Consider the following 23,231-nt stretch of genomic DNA (forward strand, 5'->3'; position numbering starts at 1 on the left):
GTCAGATCAAAGGGTCAAATCCAGGGTGGTAGTAGCACTGGCTCAGGCTCCACCTCTATCTCTTGAGATAACTGGGGTGGGATCTCCAGGAAAGCTCCATCGTGAGGTATGTCGTCCGCCATCTAGAAAAAAGATGAGAAAGTGGTCGAAAATTAACAAAATAGATGGAAAATGACAAAAGTCAACCCTAGGATAGAGAAAAGTGAAGAAAAAGTCAAAGTCCAAAAAAAGGCACGAAACCCAAGAGAAACTCGAGGGGAACAAACCTCAAGTGGTGAAACTTCAAGAAAAAACACCGAAATCAAATTTCAATCGGTTCAAAACAGAGTAAACTAAGAGGGTTTAGCGAAGAAAATGTGCGTGGGGCGTTGGAAAACGAGTATAAAGCTCGGATCTAGAGAGGGAAAGTGTTGAGAGAGAGAGGGAGAGGATTTTTGGCTTTGGAAGAGTGAGGAAATGAAGTATGGGTGAGTCTATATAAAGACCCGTAGTGAAAAGACCAGATTGGCCCTGATCTGCCATTGGTGGCCGACAGTGCTCAAGGGTGGCCGACACCCTCCCCTCGTAGCCGTCCAGTGCCCAGTGCTCCTCCATTGAGTTTTGATGCTGTTTTGTACCCTTATTTCTCAAAAAATGCATGGAAAGTTCACCTTTAAGTTCAGATTGCCACGGCGGAAGCTCCAAACCGTGTCTTCGGTGCATAATGTTCATTGCTAGTCAACATGAACGAGGTGTATCCTTTTAAAACATGTTGCAACTCTTCCGAAAGGTAAATCGGAAGTTGCTACTCAATTTGTTGTGTTGAGAATGCGCTTTCATCCTTGCATAGAATATACATTGTGCGCATGCATAGAACATACATTTTACACACATGGCCTTGCATAGAATATGCACTTCTTCCTTCATGCGTGGAATATGCTTCCAATTTATCTTGCATAGAACATGTTGTCAGTATATTTACATAGAATATGCCTTAACATTGTTGCAATTGTGCATAGAACATGCACCCTTAATATGTTGTACTTGTTGAGTTTTTTTTTTTCTTACGCAGGTACAATATTGTATGTATAGTTCATTCAGCAGAGCCAACATAGTCAAACGATATTGTATGTACGGTTCATTCAACGGAGCACCAAGTAAAATCATCCATGCCTTTCGAATCACATCCTTTTACTTCCTCTCCTCGCGCGTGGGACGTGTTAATATCACTCCTTTTGGTTAAAAACATTTGGGTGCGTCCCAGTGTTTACATAACTCCTTTTGGTTAAAAACATTTGGGTGCGTCCCGGTGTTTACACCACTCCTTTTGGTTAAAAACATTTGGGTGCGTTCCAATGTTTACACCACTCATTTTGGTTAAAAACATTCGGGTGTGTCTCGGTGTTTACACCACTCCTTTTGGTTAAAAACATTTGGGTGCGTCCCGTGTTTACACCACTCCTTTTGGTTAAAAACATTCGGGTGCGTCCCGGTGTTTACACCACTCATTTGGTTAAAAACATTCGGGTGCATCCTGGTGTTTACACCACATTTTCTCCTTGCGCGTAAGACGCATTGGGATTGTTTGTTTTGGTTTAAAACATTCGGATGCGTCCCGCTGTTCACACCATCCTTTTTCTTCTCGCGTGTGCAACACATTAGGATTTTGGTTAAGACCTTGGGTGCGCCCGACGGTCGCTATTCACTTTTCCTGCGCGTCGCGTAGTTAAGTTTGCATTATTTTTTTACATCCTTTTTGCATGAAATGTGGTTTGGTTCGTAATTCTCATGTGTAGCGTGTTTACTTACTTACTTTTGTGTTTGGGGTTGCTATACCTTGTTTCAGTTTGTTTAAATGTGACATTTTCATTGCATAGCATTTGCATCTAAATGTTTTATTACAACCTCATTGCATGATCATAAGTTATGTTCTTGCATCATGCATATCACTTGCATCTTGCCCCAAAACTACGCTGGTTTGATTCCTTACAAAGGGATACGTAGGCAGCCTGTGGACGCAACCATTTGTTTTCTATCTTTGTTTGTTTGTTTAAGTCTTCGGCCTTGTCAAAATGGGTCGTCTCTGAGCTTTGACATTCACCCCTATCATTTCATGACTTCTGAGTTCTGTCAAAGAGGGGCAACTATAGACACCCCATTTTTGACCGTCCTCAAGACTTGGACATCATCACTTGTGCATATAATGATTGTGATTGCATGTGTTCGTTTTGAGTACCCGAAATCCTCAACGGAACGCCCTGTCTTTGAGCCTTTAAACCTTGTCTTTTCTATGCCTTGTTTTGGACTAAAACTTGGTGTCTGGACCTTTTGGTGACTTGTCGGCCACCATCATAGGCTGTCAGCCATGGCTCATGGTTGTCGACCATTAGTGTGGCCGATCGGCCACCAGTGGTGGTCGACAACCACCAGTGTCTTTTTCCAGATATTTGTTGACATCTGTTAGCACAATGAGCTGCATCTACCTACACGTGTATGGTAGGATGTTTCTAAGCTCAAGGCTTGTTTTTCTATATATATAGGGGTTCCTCCCCCATTTAGGGGGTTAGAAAATTTGGAACCAAATTCTCTCTCTCTCTCTCTCTCTCTCTCTTGCAATTTTGTGCTTAGTTGCTTGTTTTTTTTACACTTTTACATACACTACCTTAATCAAAGTTTCTTCTCTTTGGGCTGAGGTTATTTGAGACCCTCTTTGAGGTCTAGCAAGTGGTTTTAGCTTGGTTTGGTACCTAAACTTGAGATTTGCTTCAAAGGTATAATACTTGCCTTGTTTACTTTGTTTCGATATACTTGTTTTGCCATCTTTTGTTACTATTTTGGGGCTGGTCTTAAACTGTAAAAAGTTCTATTTTTGTGGCGTAAAAGTGGTGGTTTGAGCCTTTTTTTAGTTAAGGGGTAGTTCACCCTTCTTGTTTCTTTGTTTGTAAAGTTTTTGTGCCTTTATTCATCACTTTCAAACCAATTTTTTTGGGCCTTTTAACCACTGAATTTCAGAGGTTTTTCAGTGACAAAAAACTTATTTTGAAGTCCAAAATTGAAAGGGTTAGCCTCCCCTCCTTGTGTCTTGTTTGCATGCCTAGTTAGCCCCATGTATTAGCTTAATGTTTTAGCTTTTTGTGGCTTAAGTCCAGCATGTTTTAAGCTCTGTTTTGAGTTGTTTTGGCTGTTTGGTGCCTTTTGAGTCTTGTATTGCATAGTTGTAGTGTAAGTTCTTTCACTAGCTTGGTGTTTTAAGGCTTTAACTACCATTGGTTTGAGTTGATTGCATGTTTTAGTGCTTTTATCACTCATTTCCAGCACTATCATCTCTGCAACCTCCCTCCTTTCTTGATTTTAATTTTGCTTTGAAAGTGGTTCAAACCATTTGTTCGTTTAAAGCATGAAATTGAGGTGTTTGTGCTTAATGGTTTAATTTCTTTTAAGGTTCATTACTAACGGTATGAGGTCTCTTTCATGCCTAAAATAATCTTTAGTTTAAGCCCTCTTTCTATTAGAGGACACTCACTAATGGACAATTAATTAAAGAATGGTTTGGTAACTAAAATGTGTAAACAAAATTGGCAAGTAAAAGAGGCAAAATAAGCATTCTTTGTGTTGCATTGCATGTGTTCAAATCGGACGTAAATTTGAACACAAGGAAAATGGAACATTTCATACTCAAAAGTGATGAAATGTGTCATTTTCCTAGGTCTCCATTGCCTTTGATCATGCATGATAGGGTAGTGGTCATTTGAGTCTTGTTTTTGCATTTATCAAACTTGCACAATTGGTTTCACAAGCCATCATGCAATGATTTGCTTGATTGATGGTTTGTGAATTAAGTTTTGTCCCTCTTTTGATTTCCCCATGAAACGGAGAGGCAAAGTGTACAAACAACCCTTGAGAAATACATTGTTTTGCTCTGTTTGCTCTCTGATGCAGCAAGGAAGTTCAGGTTATTAGTGGCCAACAACCACCACCAGTAGCCGACCGGCCACCAGTGGTAGCTGACCGGCCACCATTGGTAGCCGACCGGCCTCTTGTTGGCCATCAGTGAAATTTGCACAATGTGTTGGTAAGGTGAAACAGAGGTGTTATGGAAGTGGGCAAAATTGTTGGTGTTCAATGCATAAACAGAGGAATCCAGCAGTAAGGCAGTGGCTTTTCGGGTGGAAACCGAGCATGCATAGGCCTTCCTCGCTTACTGGGATTAGCTAATTAGTTTAATTAGCGATAGATCAAATATGTGTTCTAATTAATTAGTTGTAGCTAATTAAGTGTTGTAAATAATTAGTTAGTTTAACTAGTTGTTCGATTTCGTTTTGTAACTAGTTAACTAGAATGTTAATTAATTTGAGTTTTATAATAATTAGTAGCTTAATTAGCGTAGCTAGCTAGTTAGCTTTTATTCATTCTGACCCTCTTTCGCGAGGGCATAATGTTGTAATAAGTGTGTGTGTGTGTGTGCGTGCGTGTGTGTATGTCTTCCAACCCCATGTCTTTCTCCTTTTTATTTAATCACTTTTATGGTTAGATTAGGGACATATTTCAACTTAGCATTTCGCATGCTTGCATCCATTCATTTGTATTGCATGCACCAAGGCTGAGCACATTATTCAAACTGCATTGTTATTTCAATAATTCTTTGAATGCGTGTTTAACCACATGTTATTGCTTGATATGCCACATTAGTAGTCGAGCCTATTAATTGCATATTGCATGTACTGCATTAGGTTGTATAGTTAGGATCATGCATCTTTCTAACTAGTTTCTGTTTTGACTTGAAGTACTCGGTGAGTTTTTACGCTTTAACATACTTACATGAGTGTGAATGATGCCATGATTAGCATGCTTGTCATGAGGCTATATGCTTAAATGCTAAACTGCATGAATGCCTGTGGATGAAGGCTCGTTGTTTGAATTAGAACAATTCAACAAATATGCATTTTAAGCCCACTTTGTTGAGTGGCAAATCATGTTCTAAGCCCACTATGTTTAGTGGCAAATCAGCAAACTTTAAGCCCACTTAAGGTGGCAAATTCAAACCATTTTCGCAAACAAACATGAGTTGAATTGTTCCAAGTCTTGCAAACCAGTCTATACTTGCTTGTGCGCATCACATAGTAAAGCTAGCTTAATAACCGAAACAAGAACACATAATGTTGATAAAAATCATATCATAATTAGTAAAGGTCGATCTTAGATCAGGCGAGCGGGGTTACTCAATTCATGACCTTCCCCTCTCGTACTTACGTTCCCGAGCCAAGGCAACTTTGGTGATAACGGACACGTAACCTTTGGCACGAGTCAGGATTTCCTAAATTTTTCCAAACTAAAATATTTACGTGGCGACTCTGTATCTAGCAATGCAGTTTAATTTTGGCACTTTTTGATTCAAAATCAATTTTCCAAAACGATTTGCCGGATTTGGACTCTTTGGTGATTATCAGTTTCACATTATACTTTGTGAGATTAGATTCAGAACTGCAAGAGTCCGAATTATAGGGCTTTTTTTCAAACCTTTTGAAAGGGGGCGCGAAAAAGGCGAGCTACACATGGTAGTCATTATTTGAGCATCGATTTCCATATTAATTTCTTTAAGATCCAACTCCAAGGCCAATCTCAATCCATCTTGAAAAGCCCAGAATTCTGCTTCTGATATCGTCACAATATTCTTGAAAAACCCTTTGATCCAGTTCCCAAATTCATCTCTAATCAAGCCCCTTCCATTAGCCAAGCTAGGGTTCCTTTTAGTAGCCCCATCAGTGTTAAGTTTGAATTTTCCAGCTGCAGTGGTAACCATCCCATGTTTCGAGTGTTGGTGTTTCTCAATCCTTGACCCCTTCATCCATCACATGCTGCCACTCTGAAGCTTTTGCAATGACTTCACCTACCTTGAATGGTGAAAGGTTTTGTTGAAAACAGCAAGCATTCGATTTAACCAAATTGCCCAGCAAATGTAAGGGAAAAGGATGGCCTAATAGACTGCAGATGAGTGACCCACTTTGGACTAACAGTTTGCTTTGATCTAAAAAGGAAAATCCAAGAAGAAAGAGGGGGTGAGTAAATTAGGAATTCCACACGCTTGCCAGCAGTCCACAGCCACTGAGCAATCACTCAACACATAGCTGGTGGTTTCAGGTTGTTGATTACAAAGAGGGCAATGATTATCATGACAAATATGGCACGCAAACAGCATTGTTTTGGTATTGAGTCATTGATGTAAGGCACGCCAAAAAGAGTGAACAATTCTAGGTTTTGAATGAATGGACCAAACCTAGTTCCAATTGGGTATAAGGGAAGGGGAGTAACTGAAATCTCTGGACAGGAGATAGGCTGACCTACTAGTGAAGTCCCCATTGGTTGAATGTTTCCAAACTCTGAAATCAGGACTGGTTATACCAAGGGATGGATACACTACGAATAGCATTAAGAGCAACTAAAGGTAAGCAAAAAGTTAGCTAGTCTAAGTTCCATATGTAGTTGTGCGAACACTCCTTGACAGTAAGAGTGATGTCTTTCTCAATTACTAAAGACCCCCCTAAAAAAAAATTATTTTGTTGGTCTTCTGTGATTTATTTATTTAATTTTACTATTTAAATCCTTCTAAATTAAAAGGAAGCAAAAAGTAAAAAAAGATGGCACAAATTAAAAAAAATAATAATAAATTGTGACTTTTTTATTTGTTGCCAAACAGACATTAGTTTGATTTGGTTTTCAAAATATATTTTCTGGGAAATTATAAACTAGCTTATTGAAGATAAATATCAAAAATATATTTTTGTCCCCAAAAAATAGAAAATCATATAAAAATGATGAGTATTATTTATTTATTTATTTTTCACTAAACTATCCTTTAGTTTTTAGTTTTTTTTAGGAAAAATTACCCATAGGTCCTGTTTGAAATATATGTACATCATTTAATCTAACAACTTTTTTAGTAGACTCAAAAGTCCTACTTTTCCTCTCTCTCTCTCTCTCTCTCTCTGCTTTTTGCCTCATTCTTTACGTTTTTCTCTCTCTATTTTTTTTTGTGTTTTCCTTTCCTTTTCTTTGTCATGGACGACGACCGGTAATCACACCTTTCTTATTCTCTTTCTCTTTCTCTTTCTAATATATAGTCACCGGTGACCGACGACCACCGTTGATTGGGGTTCACCGGCAACCATCAACCATCGACATCAACTTGTGACTTCATCCTCACCGACGGCGAAGAGTAAATCTACATGAGATCCGACTAGATCTAAACCAAAAATAGTTGGCAGAGTACACTATTCTTTCTATATCTATTCTTTCCTTCAATTTCTCAATTTTTCTCCCTTTTCTCTGTTACACAAGTCTATTTTTCTGTTTTAATGGAGAAATTTTTCAAATTCTGAATAAGTTGTTTTCGAGTATTAGTTACAAGCAGTGAAAACTGTAAAATTTTGTAATTTTAATTTTTTTTAGTGCTGGAATGAATCATGATTTAAAACTGCAAAATTTTACAGTTTCATAACATTCTTTATGACTGTAAAATTTTACAGTTTCATAACATGTTTTTCAGTTTGATTAATAAGAATAAATACTTAATAGATTTTTGCTCTGAAACTGTAACGTTTTACAGTTTCAAAACTTGTTTTTCAGTTTGATCAATATTGAAGATTATTTGCTTAAACCCTACAAAAATTGAAAAATAACATATGTTTTTCACATTGTTGCTATTTTTTGTCGTTACATTTTTTTTGTTTATCAATATTTAGCACATTTTGCTATATTTTTTTGCACTAATTTCTCCATTTATTCTTTTTTTTTTTCCCCGAACAATATGCTGGACATTCCAGTGAGTCTCCAATGATGTTCTTAACGTCTAGTGAACATTTTGGACATTCCGGTGACTTCCATTGGCGTTCATAACAGTCCGGTGAACTTATGGCGACTTCCCGGTAATACTCCGACGACTTTCCAACGATACTCCGGTGACTTTCCGGTGATGTTGAACATTCTGGCGAGTCTCCGGTGACCGTCTGACGGAAGTCCGACTGTAGTGGGATGTAACAGCATCTGTAAAAAAAAAAAAAATTTAAAAAAATTTTTTTTTTTTATAACAGTTAAAAATATATAGGACTAATTAGTATAAGTATTTTGTTTTAGTATTAGATGAGTTTTGAATTTTGTATATTGGACTTGTTGGTAAGTTTCCCTTTTTTTATTTTGTTTTAGAAAACAGCACTAACAAGAAATGAACTTTAGTGTTAGTATTATTGCATTTTGGACTTGCGAGTGATGAATTAGTGGGCTTGGACAATTTGATTGACTACGGTATAAACAGTGGGCTTAATTTTCATTGAATATACAGAATCTCAAAATGCAAAAGGCCCAAAGCCTCGATTTAGCCTATAAATTCTTGTTGGGCTTTTTTGGGCTTGATTTCATGAGACCTATTTATCAACAAAAAATGAAAAAAAAACAAAAACAAATCCTGGTATGGGCTTGAAGCCCAACCAAAATTAAAGGATAGTCTTTTATCATGCCTATCTCCTTTGTATTTTCATTTTCTTTTATTTTCTTTTCTTTTCTTTTTTTTTTCCCTTTTATTTTCTTCCATAGATCCTAGAATGATAGGTATATAACTGTCAATCTAAATTGATGGAAAGCTTGTACTATGTCTTTTTGTTTTGTTTTTTTTGTTTTTTTGCTTTTGTTTTTGTTTTTGTTTTTGTTTTTGTTTTGTTTTGTTTTTTGTTTCTGTTTTGTTTTTTTTGTTTTTTAAGTACTGAGTTGCTAACATCATATTCTTTCAGAGTCCATCATGCAATCTGGTAGAAAACAAACTTTGCCTGTGAAGAAGAAAAGTTTCATATTTTTCTTTAATATATAAATCTCAACAGCCAGTAGCTTTTTTTTTTTTATAGATAGGCACAGTCAATAGTTTGCATCTTAGATTTGTGTTAAAAAATTAAATAAATAAAAAACAAAAAAAAATGGTACATTATTAGAGTTCCTCTGCTATTTTAGCATAATAATACTACACATGGCTAGAGCAACTTGTAGTAAATATGTATAAAGTGTATTTTTACTGTGATAAAAATAGCACAAAAAATACAACATTACAAAAGTATTTTAAGACTATACTTGAATCTTAAATTTGAAAAATAATATTTATGAAGAAAAAAATTTTGGAAAGAGAAAATGAAAGGAAAAAAGAAAGAAAGAAAACTTATATTTCAATTATATTTTCTCACCAATTTTATTTTTTTACTTATATATATATATATATTTTTTTTTTTAAAAAAAATTTCAAATTTATATACAATTTAAAATTTTTATGGTTTCCCTGTTGATTAACCAGCTGCCAACATGGAAATGGTACATATTATGGCCCATCGATTTAGGAGCTTGTTTGTAGCACATATTAACAAGTGATTTTGAACATACGAAAATGATAAAAAAGAAAAAGAAAAATATAAAACCTATTTTATTAATTTTAAAATATTTTTAATATTTATAAAACACTTTTTAACACAAATAAATAACACCTAAGAAAACTTTTTAACAATGGTGGTCTTTTTTTTTTTCTTTTTTTTTTTTTTTAAGGACATAGATTTCTACAACCTTAGGAGTTGAGTTTGCTTGCTTGGTGGACAACGCTTGTGGTTTGAAAGTGTGCGCTCTTTTTATAATGAAATTTCATAGGTCCAATTAACTTTTTAAAATCAGTCTATACTAAATTTTATTTTGATTTTAATTGTGAATTAATTTCCTAATTAGTCAATCTATTGAGCTAATATCGACCCCCCCACCCCCAAAAAAAACACACAAACAAAAAAAAATCCATAGTGTGTGTGTCAATTTCTTACCATACTGCCAAACAGATACCTAGCTGGAGAGCACCGGCAGAATAGATTAAGCTCGAACGACCTGCAACAGAAAGAAGAGTTTCCGGCGGTGACTCGTCTACCCGGGGGCACTCCAACGATCAAGTCAATACTCAATATCTTTAAAAAATAACCAATAGTGCTTAACTCACTAGACAGAATATCAAAAGCATACCTTAGACCCATGGGGGTGCCTCTTTTTTATAGCAAACTTAATCCTAGTCCCAATAGAAGCCTAGCTCTAATGGACTTAGGATTACTACTAAGCTTAGACTCCCAGTACGATTAGGATAAACCCTCTAAGAGTCTTATCTTTACCTAAACTGAAGTCTTCTCCCATTCTAGGACTCTTGTCTCTTATCCGCTTTATCTCGGATTCTGGTATTGCCGCAGAATACCTCGGCAGTGCCCCAAATATCTCGGCAACACATGATCTGCCCACGTAGCACCTCGACTAACAACCTCGGCCACGTGGACTACCCAAAAAATATGTCCCCACAACTGCCCCTAGGTTCTATTACCTCGGCAAACTGAGGTGATGGAACCTATATTATCTTTTTCATCTAGCACGTCGGCTAAGCTTGCTTCATCATTTATTGCCGAAGTCAGAACTCGTCGGCTCAATATGACCCAGACCTATAGTCTGCTTTCATCAAGGCTTTGGAACCAACAACCAAATTCGTTCAAGTTTCTCAGCCGAAACTGTCCTTCTAGCCGAGGTATTTGTTTCATTAAATCAAGAACTTCAAGAGTTTCAGCATGCAAATGAGCTGGTACGCACAGTATTTCAACTGTTTCTGCCACGCATCTTTCCTCTACTGAGCTGTGTCTGATACATGTTCTTAAGTCGCCTTGCATCTGCGTATTTTGATTAAAATCTCTTCACTCTCTCCGTCTTTTCACTTCTGCATCTTCGTTTTTGTTAAAACTTTCTCTTTCAAATCCTCTATTGCTGTTTTTGCGAAGCTGTCTGCAACCAGTTTCACTCTCCCCTCTGGCGAGGCTTCTGCTACACTTCCTTGCTTACGGCCACCGTCTGATCCCAGCGAATTTTACTTCGGCTTCATTGCTTTACTCGTTCATGCCTTTTGATCATTTAACCTGTATCTTGAATTTCACCATGTACTAAACATGTACTGTCTTTGTACCTTGTACTTTTTTGTTACTCAAACAATTTATTCTTCAATGTCAGGCCGAAGTGCCTTCTTTTCTTATCTGAATGCATTTTTTTAACTTCTTCTTTCAAGCGTTTTGAATGTTTGCCCTCTTCTTAATGCCTTGTATGATTCCATACTTAGAATACAATTTGCATGTCTTCAACATACACCTTAACTGTGCAATCTCCCCAGGTTAACATGCCTCGGACAAAACTTCCGACCTTGCTTATCTCGGTCTCGGTTTAACACTTAAAAACATTGTAACAAATATTTTCACAAGTGTTGCTTTTACTTCTTAAGACTTCTGTCTTCCATTATCTTCCAAGTCTTGGTAACATAGTCACCTCGGCACGTGTATAGATACTTCTTTCACTCATAACCTTGGATTTAACTTCAACTTGTAAATTTTCTCAAAATTTCAACAAGTGTTAAATCAATATTCTTTCTCGGTTTAACTTCAACTTGTAAATTCTCTCAGAATTTCAACAAGTGTTTAAACATCATCTCGGTTTAACTTCAACTTGTAAACTTTTCTCAAGTTTCAACAAGTGTTAAACATAATCTCAGTTTAACTTCAACTTGTAAACTTTTCTCAAGTTTCAACAAGTGTTAAACATCATCTCGGTTTAACTTCAACTTGTAAACTTTTCTCAAGTTTCAACAATTGTTAAACATCATCTCGGTTTAACCTGAACTTGTAAACTTTTCTCAAGTTTCAACAAGTGTTAAACATAATCTCGGCTTGTAAAATTCCAACTCCCAAGCATAATTCTTCAGTCCTTTGCCCCCTAATGTGAACTTAAGTTCCACTTAGGTTCTCATTAGGCACGTGGTTTTGACCTTGATATTTCTCTATAGGCAGGGGATCTGCCATCTGAATGGCTTCTACATACTCCTTTGTGGAAAAAATTCTTTAACTTAGGCCAAGCTTTTCTCTTCTTGGACTTAATCATCTAAGCCGAGATCTTGTCTTCTGGGATCTGCTCACTTGGGCTAAGCTCTTGTCTTCTCGTGTCCAGTATTATCTCGGCTTTGCTTCGGCGAACCATTTCTCTTCTCTTGTTTGGATGCCTTTGTCCTCGGCGTGTCTTCCTCGGCTCTGGCATACTTTTCTATTCTGGCCATCAGCTCCTCCATGCTTTTCGGCAATGTCTTTGCTAGTGATTTTCAAAGTAGACAATCATCCTTCAAGCCATTTTTAAACGACATGACTGCCTCCTCTTGGCTGTATCCTAGTATTCGGTTGAATACCTCATAATACCTTTTGGCATAGGCCCTGAGGGTTTCATCATCGCCGATCTTCAGGGCCATTAGGGCGTCCACCCTTAATGGCTGTAGCTTGTTTGTCATGAACCTGGCCACAAACATCTCAGCTAGGCCTTCTCAAGTTTTCACAATTCCTTTCGGCAACTTGTGAAACCAGTCCGATGTAATTTCTCCGAAGGATGAGGGGAACACCTTGCAGAGCAACGGCTCGTTCCCGGTGTACAATGCCATCGAGTTCAGGTACAAGCCGACATGAAAGTTAGGGTCCGACTTACCGTCGTAGATCTGGAATCTCGGCATGCTAAACCTCTTCGGGGCTTCGAATTTGTCCAAGTCTACCGAGAACGGCGTTTTCAGCTTGACCGGGGAGATTACCTTGGCATCTTGTTACTTCTTCTGTAGGTGATCTCTCAAGTCCTCCTTGGTCCGCCCAGGAGCTCGGCTATCTCCTGACTTTAATCTTCTTGGTGCATTATTCTCAGCTTCGTTGTGAGCCTTTTTTGACTTTTCTCCATTAGTTGTGTTGAAGCACAACTCCTGCCCTTGAACATGCCGATGTTCTTTGGGGTCTTCTTCCTTGGTGCAGGTATGTCTTTCAAGATTCTTCATTTCTCGACCCTTCTTGCCCGACCTCCCTTGAAGGGCGGTGAGAGTGTTCTTCACTCCTGGTGTGTTGGGGGACTGCAGGGACTGTTTTCTGCCCTCCCTTCTGGGCATTGGCCGCTGGAATCGGCGTGTCCTGTAGCAGGAATGGTGGCTGCATGACGTTGTTTTGCATCATGAAATTGATGACAGATTGCAGGTCTGCCAATTTATTCGCCATCTCTTTCACCTCTTTATCCCTCCGCAGGCATCTATCTTTTCATACTTGGAGGTCGACCTCATTGAAATACCCGCTTCGATCCGATTTCTTTGGTATGTCGTCCTTCTGGCCGACGTCTTTCTTTTCGTGATTCTGGCCTCGAGTCTCCTCGTTGCAACCATCTTTCTCTATATTAGGGGCAACGTGATTACCGTTCCCAACAGGGATTTCGTCCCCAACCTTATCCTTCTGTCTATCATTGGCCATCTATTCTTCTTTCTTTCCCACAGATGGCGCCAAATTGTGTGTGTCAATTTCTGACCATACTGCCATACAAGTACCCAACTGGAGAGCACCGGCAGAATAGATTAAGCCCGAACGACCTGCAACAGAAAAAAGAGTTTCCGGCGGTGGCTCGTCCATCCGGGGGCACTCCGACGATTAAGTCAATACTCAATATCTCTCAAAGATAACCAATAGTGCTTAACTCACTAGACAGAATATCAAAAGCATACCTTAGACCCATAGGGGTGCCTCTTTTTTATAGAAAACTTAATCCTAGTCCCTATAGAAGCCTAACTCTAATGGACTTAGGATTACTGCTAATCTTGGACTCCCAGTAGGATTAGGATAAACCCTCTAAGAGTCTTATCTTTACCCAAACTGAAGTCTTCTCCCATTCTAGGGCTCTTGTCCGTTATCCACTTTATCTTGGATTCCGGTATTGCCGCAGAATACCTCGGCAGTGCCCCAAATATCTCGGTAACACATGATCTGCCCACGTAGCACCTTGGCTAACAACCTTGGCCATGTGGACTACCCAAAAAATATGTCCCCATACATAGATTTCTAGGAGAACTGAGGGGGTTTTGTCAGTGGGTTAGGTAAGAAAAGGCCTGCCCACTGATTATTGCCATTAACTTTTGTTTGATGGGTGGGTTCATTGAAGCTTTCTTAAATGGAGATTTAAATGAAGAAATTTATATGGAGTAACTTGAAGGGTTTTCAGCTCCAGGGCAAAGCAAGAAAGTTTGTAAACTTGTCAAATCATTGTATAATTTGAAACAAGGGCCTAAACAAACAGATGAGAAATTTGACAACTGTCAAGTGGGTTTAAAATCAACGAATGTGATAAGTGTGTTTATATCAAAGACACTGACAGAGGTTATGTCATTTTGTGTCTATATATTGATGAAATGCTCATTATAGGTAGTAATGATGAAATGATCAAAACTACCAAGAAATTGTTAAACTCTAAGTTTGACATGAAGGATATGGGCGTTGTAGATGTTATTCTGGGAATTAAGATTACCAGAACATATGGTAGAATTGTACTTTCTCATTCTCATTATATTGATAAGGTACTTGAGAAGTTTAGTGGATCAGATATGAGTGTGTCACCGACACCTGTAGACTTAAGTCTACATTTTACCAAGAATAATAAAGAGAGTGTCTCTCAGTTAGAATATTCTCAAGTACTTGGAAGTTTGATGTATCTGATGAGTTATACTAGGCCGGAAATAGCCTACTCGGTTAGTTAGCTTAGTAGATACACAAGTAATCCCAATGCTACTCATTGGAAGGGCATTGTGCAGGTGTTAAGGTATTTACACTACACTCAGGATTATGGGTTGTATTATACTCGATATCCAGTGGTGCTAGAAGTCTATAGTGACATGAATTGGATATCAAATATAAAGGATTCAAAGTCCACTAGTGGATATGTGTTCACTCTTGGTGGGGCAGCCGTGTCTTGGAAATCTTCCAAGAAAATGTGTATATCTAAATCAACAATGGAATTAGAGTTTATTGCTTTAGATAAAGCAACAGAAGAAGCTGAATGGCTTCACCATTTCATTGAAGATATCCTACGTTGGTCTAAAGCTGTGCCAGCTATTTGTATTCATTGTGATAGTCAATCTGCAATTGGTAGAGCAAAGAGTAATATGTATAATGGAAAGCTTAGGCATATCCGTTGTAGACATAATTCCATATGACAACTACTCTCGAATGGAGTCGTCTCTATAGACTATGTAAAGTCTAAGGACAACATTACAGATCCGCTAACCAAAGGGTTAAATCGAATGTTAGTCGAGATGTCGTCAAAAGGAATGGGGCTGAGGCCTTTAGAAGTTACTGGAATGGAAACCCAATCTAGTTGACTGGAGATTCCAAGATCTAGGTTCAATTGAACAACCTAATTGCATGTAACAATGGTATGTCACTGTGAGGGTCAAACCCTCCAGCCATTCCTTTAAGCAGTGATACCTGCGGAGGTAAAGGTCAAGCAAAACTTTTAATGACTCTTATGTGTTAAGGATTCAAATAGGGTATAGCAGGATACTTTGAAAAGTCCTTTATGTGAGTGTGAAGTAGGGCTGCTTCTAGAAGAATTGGAAAGGCCAAAACTCTTTGAAACCACTTATTGAACCAGGCTAGTGCTTAGGGCCATACAGGGCACCAGTGAGAACAAAATGGTGGTAGGAGTAATTCCCCGTGTGAGATCTATTATCTCAGTTTACATAAACGACAGAGCAGTTCAAGATGTCATATTCACTGATCAGCCAGTAAACTCGACAGGTTTTCACTGGGAGAGGTTCAAAGCCAAAAGCTACCTTTTCTAATATCGGATTAGTCCGTTGTACTGTCTCTTTGAGTCATTATTGTTGAACGATATTCATTTGTTTAGTCATTTGGTCAATTTTTATTCATGTAGAGGATTGTTGGAAAAAATGTGGTTTTGGTGACTTTAATTAAATATTAAAGTAGGCCCTAACCATCTATTGTGTTGGGTCCAAGTGGGTCTAGATACTTTGCAATGAAATTATTACACCACAAAAAGAATGGCAAAAAATCATTGAGAATTGAATGAGAATTTGCCTCATGAAGTTAGCTTCATGAAAGAGATAGTGGGATTAGTGTGTATAATATGTTTGTAACTCCTGCAATATAGCAGAGGTTAATGGTGCATTAGTGACCAGCCATAAAGGCTGGAGGTTCCTCCTCTCTCCCCTATACATGTATAAATTGAAACCTTCTTGTCTAGTCTCAACATTGAAATTTTTGTTTCTATTTTACAAGTCAGTTTGCCAGAAAGTTTCTACAGTAAGAGAGTGCTCCCACGGATTTTGTTTGCTAAGCTAGACAGAGAGTGCTTCTGCTGTAGCTAGTTTTTGATCATCGTATCCTAGGAGACAGATGCCGTAATTCCTCAAGCACTCAATCCGTAAGACGGCGAAAATCTGTTTTAAGGAAACTGCTGCTGTGCAAGTTTCGGTTTTCTTTCTTTACTATTTTAATCTATTGGGTATTTCTGTTGTAATTTAGTTGTAATTCCCAACATGTATTCGTGGTATATAATTTTGATTTATTCGTGAATCTATTTATTTAATTTCACAATTTAGACAACATTCTTGACCCTTCTTCCATCACATGCTGTCACTCTAAGGCTTTTGCAATGACTTCACCCATATTAAATGGTGAAGGGTTTTGTTGAAAACAACAAGCATTCGATTTAACCAAATTGCCTTGCAAATGTAGGGGAAAATGATGGCCCAATTGACTGCGGATGAGTGAACCACTTTGGACTAACAGTTTGCTTTGATCCAAAAAGGAAAATCTAAGAAGAAAGAAGAGGTGAGTAAATTAGGAATTCCACACGATTTCCAACAGTCCACAGCCACAGCCACAGCCACAGCCATTGAGCAATCCCTTAACACATGGATGGTGATTTCAGGTTGTTGATTACAAAGAGGGCAATGATTATCGTGACAAATATGGCGCGTAAACAGCATTGTTTTGGTATTGAGGCATTGATGTAAGGCACGCCAAAGAAAGTGAACAATTTTAGGTTTTAAATGAATGGGCCAAATTAGTTCCAATTGGATAAAAGGGAGAAGTAACTAAAATCTCTAGACAAGAGATAGGCTGACCTACTAGTGAAGTCCCTATTGGTTGAATGTTTCCAAACTCGGACTCTGGTTATACCAAGGGATGGATACACTACGAATAGCATTCAGAGCAACTGAAGGTAGGCAAAAAGTTAGCTAGTCCAGGTTCCATTTGTTGTTGTGCGAACACTCCTTGACAGTAAGAGTGATGTCTTTCTCAATTACTAAACCACCCCCCCCCCCCCCCCCCCCCCCCCAAAAAAAAAATATTTTGTTGGTCTTTAGTGATTTATTTATTTATTTTTATTGCTTAAATCCTTCTAAATTAAAAGGAAGCAAAAAGTAAGAAAAGATGGCACATATTAAAATATATATATATATATATATATATATATATATTATAATAATAATAATAAATTGTGACTTTTTTATTTGTTGCCAAACAGGCATTAGTTTGATTTGATTTGGTTTTCAAAATATATTTTTTGGAAAATTATAAACTAGCTTATTGAAGATAAATATCAAAAATATATTTTCGTCCCCAAAAAATAGAAAATCATATAAAAATGATGAGTATTATTTATTTATTTATTTATCACTAAACTATCCTTTAGTTTTTAGTTTTTTTTTTATTGGAAAAATCACTCGTAGGTCCTATTTGAAATATGTGTACACTATTTAATCTAACAATTTTTTGAGTAGACTCAAAAGTCCTACACGTTTTCCTCTTTCTCTCTCTCTTTCTCTGCTTTTTGTCTTATTCTTTACGTTTTCCTCTCTCTCTCTCTCTCTTTTTTGCGTTTTCTTTTCCTTCTCTTTGTCATGTCCGACGACCAGTGATCACACCTTTTTTATTCTCTTTCTCTTTCTAATATATAGTCACCAGTAATTGACGCTCACCATTGATTGGGGTTCACGGGCAACCACTTACCACTAACATCAACTCGTGACTTCATTTTCACCAATGGCGAAGAAGATGAGATCTACATCATATTTGAGTAGATCTACATGAGATCCGACTAGATCTAAACCAAAAATAGTTGCCGTAGTACAATATTCTTTCTATATCTATTTTTTCCTTTGATTTCTCAATTTTTTTACATTTTCTCCGTTACACACATCTATTTTTCTATTTTAATGAAGAAAAATTTCAAGTTTTGAATAATTTGTTTTTAAGTTTTAGTTACAAGCAGTGAAAACTGTAAAATTTTACAGTTTCAGTTTTTTTTGTGCTAAAATGAATCATGCTTTAAAACTGTAAAATTTTACAGTTTCATAACATTCTTTAAAACTGTAAAATTTTGCAGTTTAATAACATGTTTTCTAGCTTAATAGAATGATGCTTTGAAACTGTAACATTTTACAGTTTTAAAGCTTACTTTTCAATTTGATCAATATTACAGATTATTTGCTTAAATCCTACAAAAATTAAAAAATAATATATATTTTTTTCCCATTGTTGTTTGTTGTTGCTATGTTTTTTAACTATAATTTCTCCATTTATTCTTTTTTTTTTTTGGCAATATTCTGAATATTCCGGTAAGGCTCCGATGATATTCTTGACATTTTCCAGTGATGTTCAGAACACTCCAGGGAACTTCTGGCAATGCTCCGGCGATTTCCCGATTATATTGAATATTTCGACAAGTCTGCGGTGAATCTGACGAAAGTCATTGGATGTAGCAACATTTTTTAAGTTATAAAAATAAAAATAAAAAGGAATTTTTGGTAATAATTAAAAATATATAAGACTAATTGATATAAATATTTTATTTTAGAATTAGAGGAATTTTAAATTTTATGTCTGAGACTTATTGGTAAGCGCCCATTTTATTATTTTGTTTTAGAAAACAGCACTAACAAGAAATGAACTTTATTTTGTTTTAGTACTATTGCATTTTGGACTTGCGAGTGATGAATTACTGGGCTTGGACTATTTGATTGACCACGGTATAAACAGTGGGCTTAATTTTCATTGAATAGACAGAATCTCAAAATGCAAAAGGCCCAAAGCCTCGATTTAGCCTATAAATTCTTGTTGGGCTTTTTTGGGCTTGATTTCATGAGACCTATTTATCAACAAAAAATGAAAACGGAGCAATGTGAATTGTGCTACAAAACCTGGTATGGGCTTGAAGCCCAACCAAAATTAATGGATAGTCTTTTATCATGCCTAACTCCTTTGTATTTTCATTTTTTTTTTTTTTTTTTTCCCCTTTTATTTTCTTCCATAGATCCTAGAATGATAGGTATATAACTGTCAATCTAAATTGATGGAAAGCTCGTACAATGTCTATTTGCTTTGTTTTTTTGCTTTTGTTTTTGTTTTGTTTTGTTTTGTTTTTTTTTTAAAAGTACTGAGTTGTTTAACATCATATTCTTTCAGAGTCCATGCAATCTGGTAAAAAACAAACTTTGCCTGTGAAGAAGAAAAGTTTCATATTTTTCATTAATATATAAATCTCCAGCCAGTAGCCCCCTTTTTCTTTTTCTTTTTTAGATAGGCACAGTCAATAGTTTGAATCTTAGATTTGTGTTAAAAAAATTAAATTAAAAAAAAAAAAGAAGAAGAAGAAAGTACACTATTAGAGTTCCTCTGCTATTTCAGCATAATAATACTACGCATGGCTAGAGCAACTTGTAGCAAGGAATGGTTTGTGATAATTAAAATAAGTATATTTTTTGACTTTTTATAAAATATAAGTTGAGTAAGAGTTGAGTTTGAAGTGATGCGGTAGAGAGGTAATGTGACTTAAATAAGATGATGTGACTTAAATAGGATAGTAATTTTTTGACTTTTTAACTTTTTTAAGTTATGACAAATAAGGCCTAAATATGTATACTGTGCTAAAATAACACAAAAAATACTACGTCTTTGTTTGGCATGTTAAACTTTGTGATTTTTTTGGCTATTTTAGTCACAAAAAGATAAAATAAGCTAAAAAATTAATAAGACAAAACGTCACATCTAAATCATAATTTTTTCATTTTTTTTCTCTCACAAAAGTCAAAAAAGTCAAAAAAACCTATCTCAAATGATTCTTTTTATCCCTAGACTAAAATAGCTAAAAAGTCAAAAAATCAACCTACATCCCAAGTGAACCTTACATTACAAAAGTATTTTAAGGTTGTACTTGAATCTTAAATTTGAAAAAAAAAAAATATTTATGAAGAAAAAAAATTTGGGAAGAGAAAATGACAGAAAGAAAGAAAGAAAACTAATATTTCATTTATATTTTCTTACCATTTTTTTTTTAATTATGTATATATTTTTTTAAAATTCAAAATCTAAATACAATTTAAAAAATTTATAGTTTCCCTGTTGATTAACCAGCTGCCAACATGGAAATGGTACATATTATGGCCCATGGATTTAGGAGCTTGTTTGTAGCACATATTGGTGGTGTTTGGTGTAACTGTTAAAATAAATTATAAATTATAACTTAATAGATTATAAATTGTGACTTTAATTAGAAGCTCTTAATCTGTTTGGTGTAACTGTTGGATTATAAATTTAAGTTGCTGAGTAGTGTTTGTTAAATAAACTGTGAAGTAACTTTTTCAATTAACTTTTTTTTTATTATTCACTATTTGTCTACATTTCTCATAAAAAATAATAATAATATTCTATAGTCCATTTGAGTCTTTTTCTATTTTTAAAAAAATAAAAAATAAAAAAATCTAAGAGTATAATTGTGAATTAACATGTCCACAGTAGAAGCTGATAATCAGAAGCAAGGGGTGAGCAGCTTCTCAGAATCAGTTTTTTTGACTTAAAATAAGTTATTAGAATCAGAAACTGTTTGAAATAAGTTTAATCAAACAGTCCAAAATAACTTTTTAAAAGCTAGAAGCCATAAGTTGATTCAAAAAAGCCCCACCAAACACCCCCATTAACAAGTGATTCTGAACATACGAAAATGATAAAAAAAGAAAAAGAAAAAGAAAAAGAAAAATATAAGACCTATTTTATTAATTTTAAAATATTTTTTTAATATTTATAAAAAAAAATTTTACACTAATAAATAACACCTAAGAAAACTTTCTAACAATGGTCTTCTTTTTTTTTAAAGGACAGATTTCTACAACCCTAGGAGTTGAGTTTGCTTGGTGGGCAACGCTTGTGGTTTGAAAGTGTGTGGGCTTTTTATAATGAAATTTCATAGGTCCAATTAACTTTTTAAAATCACTCTATACTAAATTTTGTTCTGATTTTAATTGTGAATTAATTTCCGAATTAATCAATTTAGCCTCCGTTTGATAAGTGAGTTGATTTTTTAGTTTTTTGACTTTTTTGACTATTTTAACTTAGGCTAAAAAATTTAGTTTGAGAATGACTTTTTTGACTTTTTTTGTAAGAGAAGAGTGTAATGATTATGGGTTAGATGTGATGTTTTATTTGTTGTGACTAAAATAACTTATTTTGTCTTTTATGACTAAAATAGCCTTAAACCTCATTGCCAAACGGAGAGCTAGATATCTATTTCTTCAAAAAAAAAAAAAAAAAAAAAAAAAAAAAAAAAAAAAGCCCCATAGATTTCTACGAGAACTGAGGGGGGTTTTGTCAGTGGGTTCGGTAAGAATAGGCCTGCCCACTGATTATTGCCAAACTTTTGTTTGATGGGTGGGTTCATTGAAGCTTTTATACAATGGGCTGTTGCTTGTTTTGTGCTTTTTTTTTTTTTTTTTTTTTTTTTTGAGTAATATTAGGGATATTAATTTTTCCACTAAATAACTGATCAAATATTTTGTGATCCATAATTTTGTAAACTCAACATCCATATAAAAAATTTAATGATTTATTTAATAAAAAATTTAAGACGTATATCATTTTCCTTTCGGTTTTTTTGCTAGTAAAGTGGTTAGTTACTATGCTAGTATACACAGTTGGAACTCTGCTTGTCCTCCTTTCATTAATATTCTGCTCTACATCCATTTCAAGTCACACATTTTGTGTTAATTTTTTTTTTAAAAAAATAAATCATTTATTTTTTGAATATAAATACAATAAAATAAAAAATATAATTATTGAGTTGACTTAATTTTTTTAATAAATGATATATACATAAAGTTATACAAAATAAACTATTTAAATTATCAAAATGATACCTATAGTGAATTTCATGGACCCAAGTTCTTATCTCAAGTTCTTATTTAAACGTGTACGAAGTCCAATGAAATTGATTACGAAAATGCTATAAATCTTGTGCACAAGAATGATGTGTCAATATTAATGTTATAATTAGATGTATTTTGAAGGCCTTGTAGTTTGCAATTGTTGATTAATGGAAAATGAGTTAGACCTCAATGAGATATCCCCTTTGACCCCTTCTCTCCCTGATTGGCTAGTTTTTCTTTTTCTTCTTTTTCTTCTCCTCCAATCACCACCCGCCACGTGTGTGTGGGGTGGTGAGAGTGGTGATTGGAGGGAGTCTCAATCATTTCCCGTTGATTAAATTCAAGGGAGTTGGAGCTTATATTATTGGATAGATAACAAATTAAAAGTTGACACAAACTCCCCTATATTATTGAATGGGTAGCAAATCAAAAGTTGATATCTATTCCATATCACATCATTGTGAGATCAAATTATAAAAACTTTTTGTAAGTTTCAAACATTTTCCATTTTGTGCATATATATATTTTTGGGGAAATTACAAAAAAAAAAAAAAAAAAAAAAAAAACCCTATGTTTTGACAAATTAAATCATGAGTTTTTAATTTTGTCAATTTAAATTCTAAATTTTTGATTTCTTTTCAATCTAAACCATTTGTTTATTTTCGTTAAGTAAAATCATCAGAAAAAATAGAATATTAGTCATTAAATTCAATGAAAAATGATACTTTAGACATTTTACATATACTTTTTTTTTCCTATCGATTTTACTTAACAACAATAGACGAATGGTTTAAATTGAAAACAAATCAAAAAATTAGAATTTAAATTGATAAAATTAAAAATTCGAAGTTTATTTTGTTATAAGCCTCAAACAGTATTTTTTTTTTTGGTTGTAATTATCCCTATATTTTTTTATCAGTAGTGCTACATCCACACAAATTCCCCCCCCCCCCCCCCCAATTCTCATGCATGTAAAGACAGTTTTGATGAAATATTTGAATATGGATCAACTTTTAAAATTTTGCTTAATTTAGAAGAGAAATTATGTGAATGAATATTTTATTTTTTTATTTTATGTGAATGAATATGGATCACCTCCGTGGTTTTGAAAATTACATTCCACCCTTGAGGTTTTTAATTTCATAACAAATCGTCCATTTTATTA

The sequence above is a fragment of the Camellia sinensis genome, chromosome 1 (assembly GCF_055761805.1).
Source record: "Camellia sinensis isolate YWXY chromosome 1, ASM5576180v1, whole genome shotgun sequence".
Lineage (NCBI taxonomy): Eukaryota > Viridiplantae > Streptophyta > Magnoliopsida > Ericales > Theaceae > Camellia > Camellia sinensis.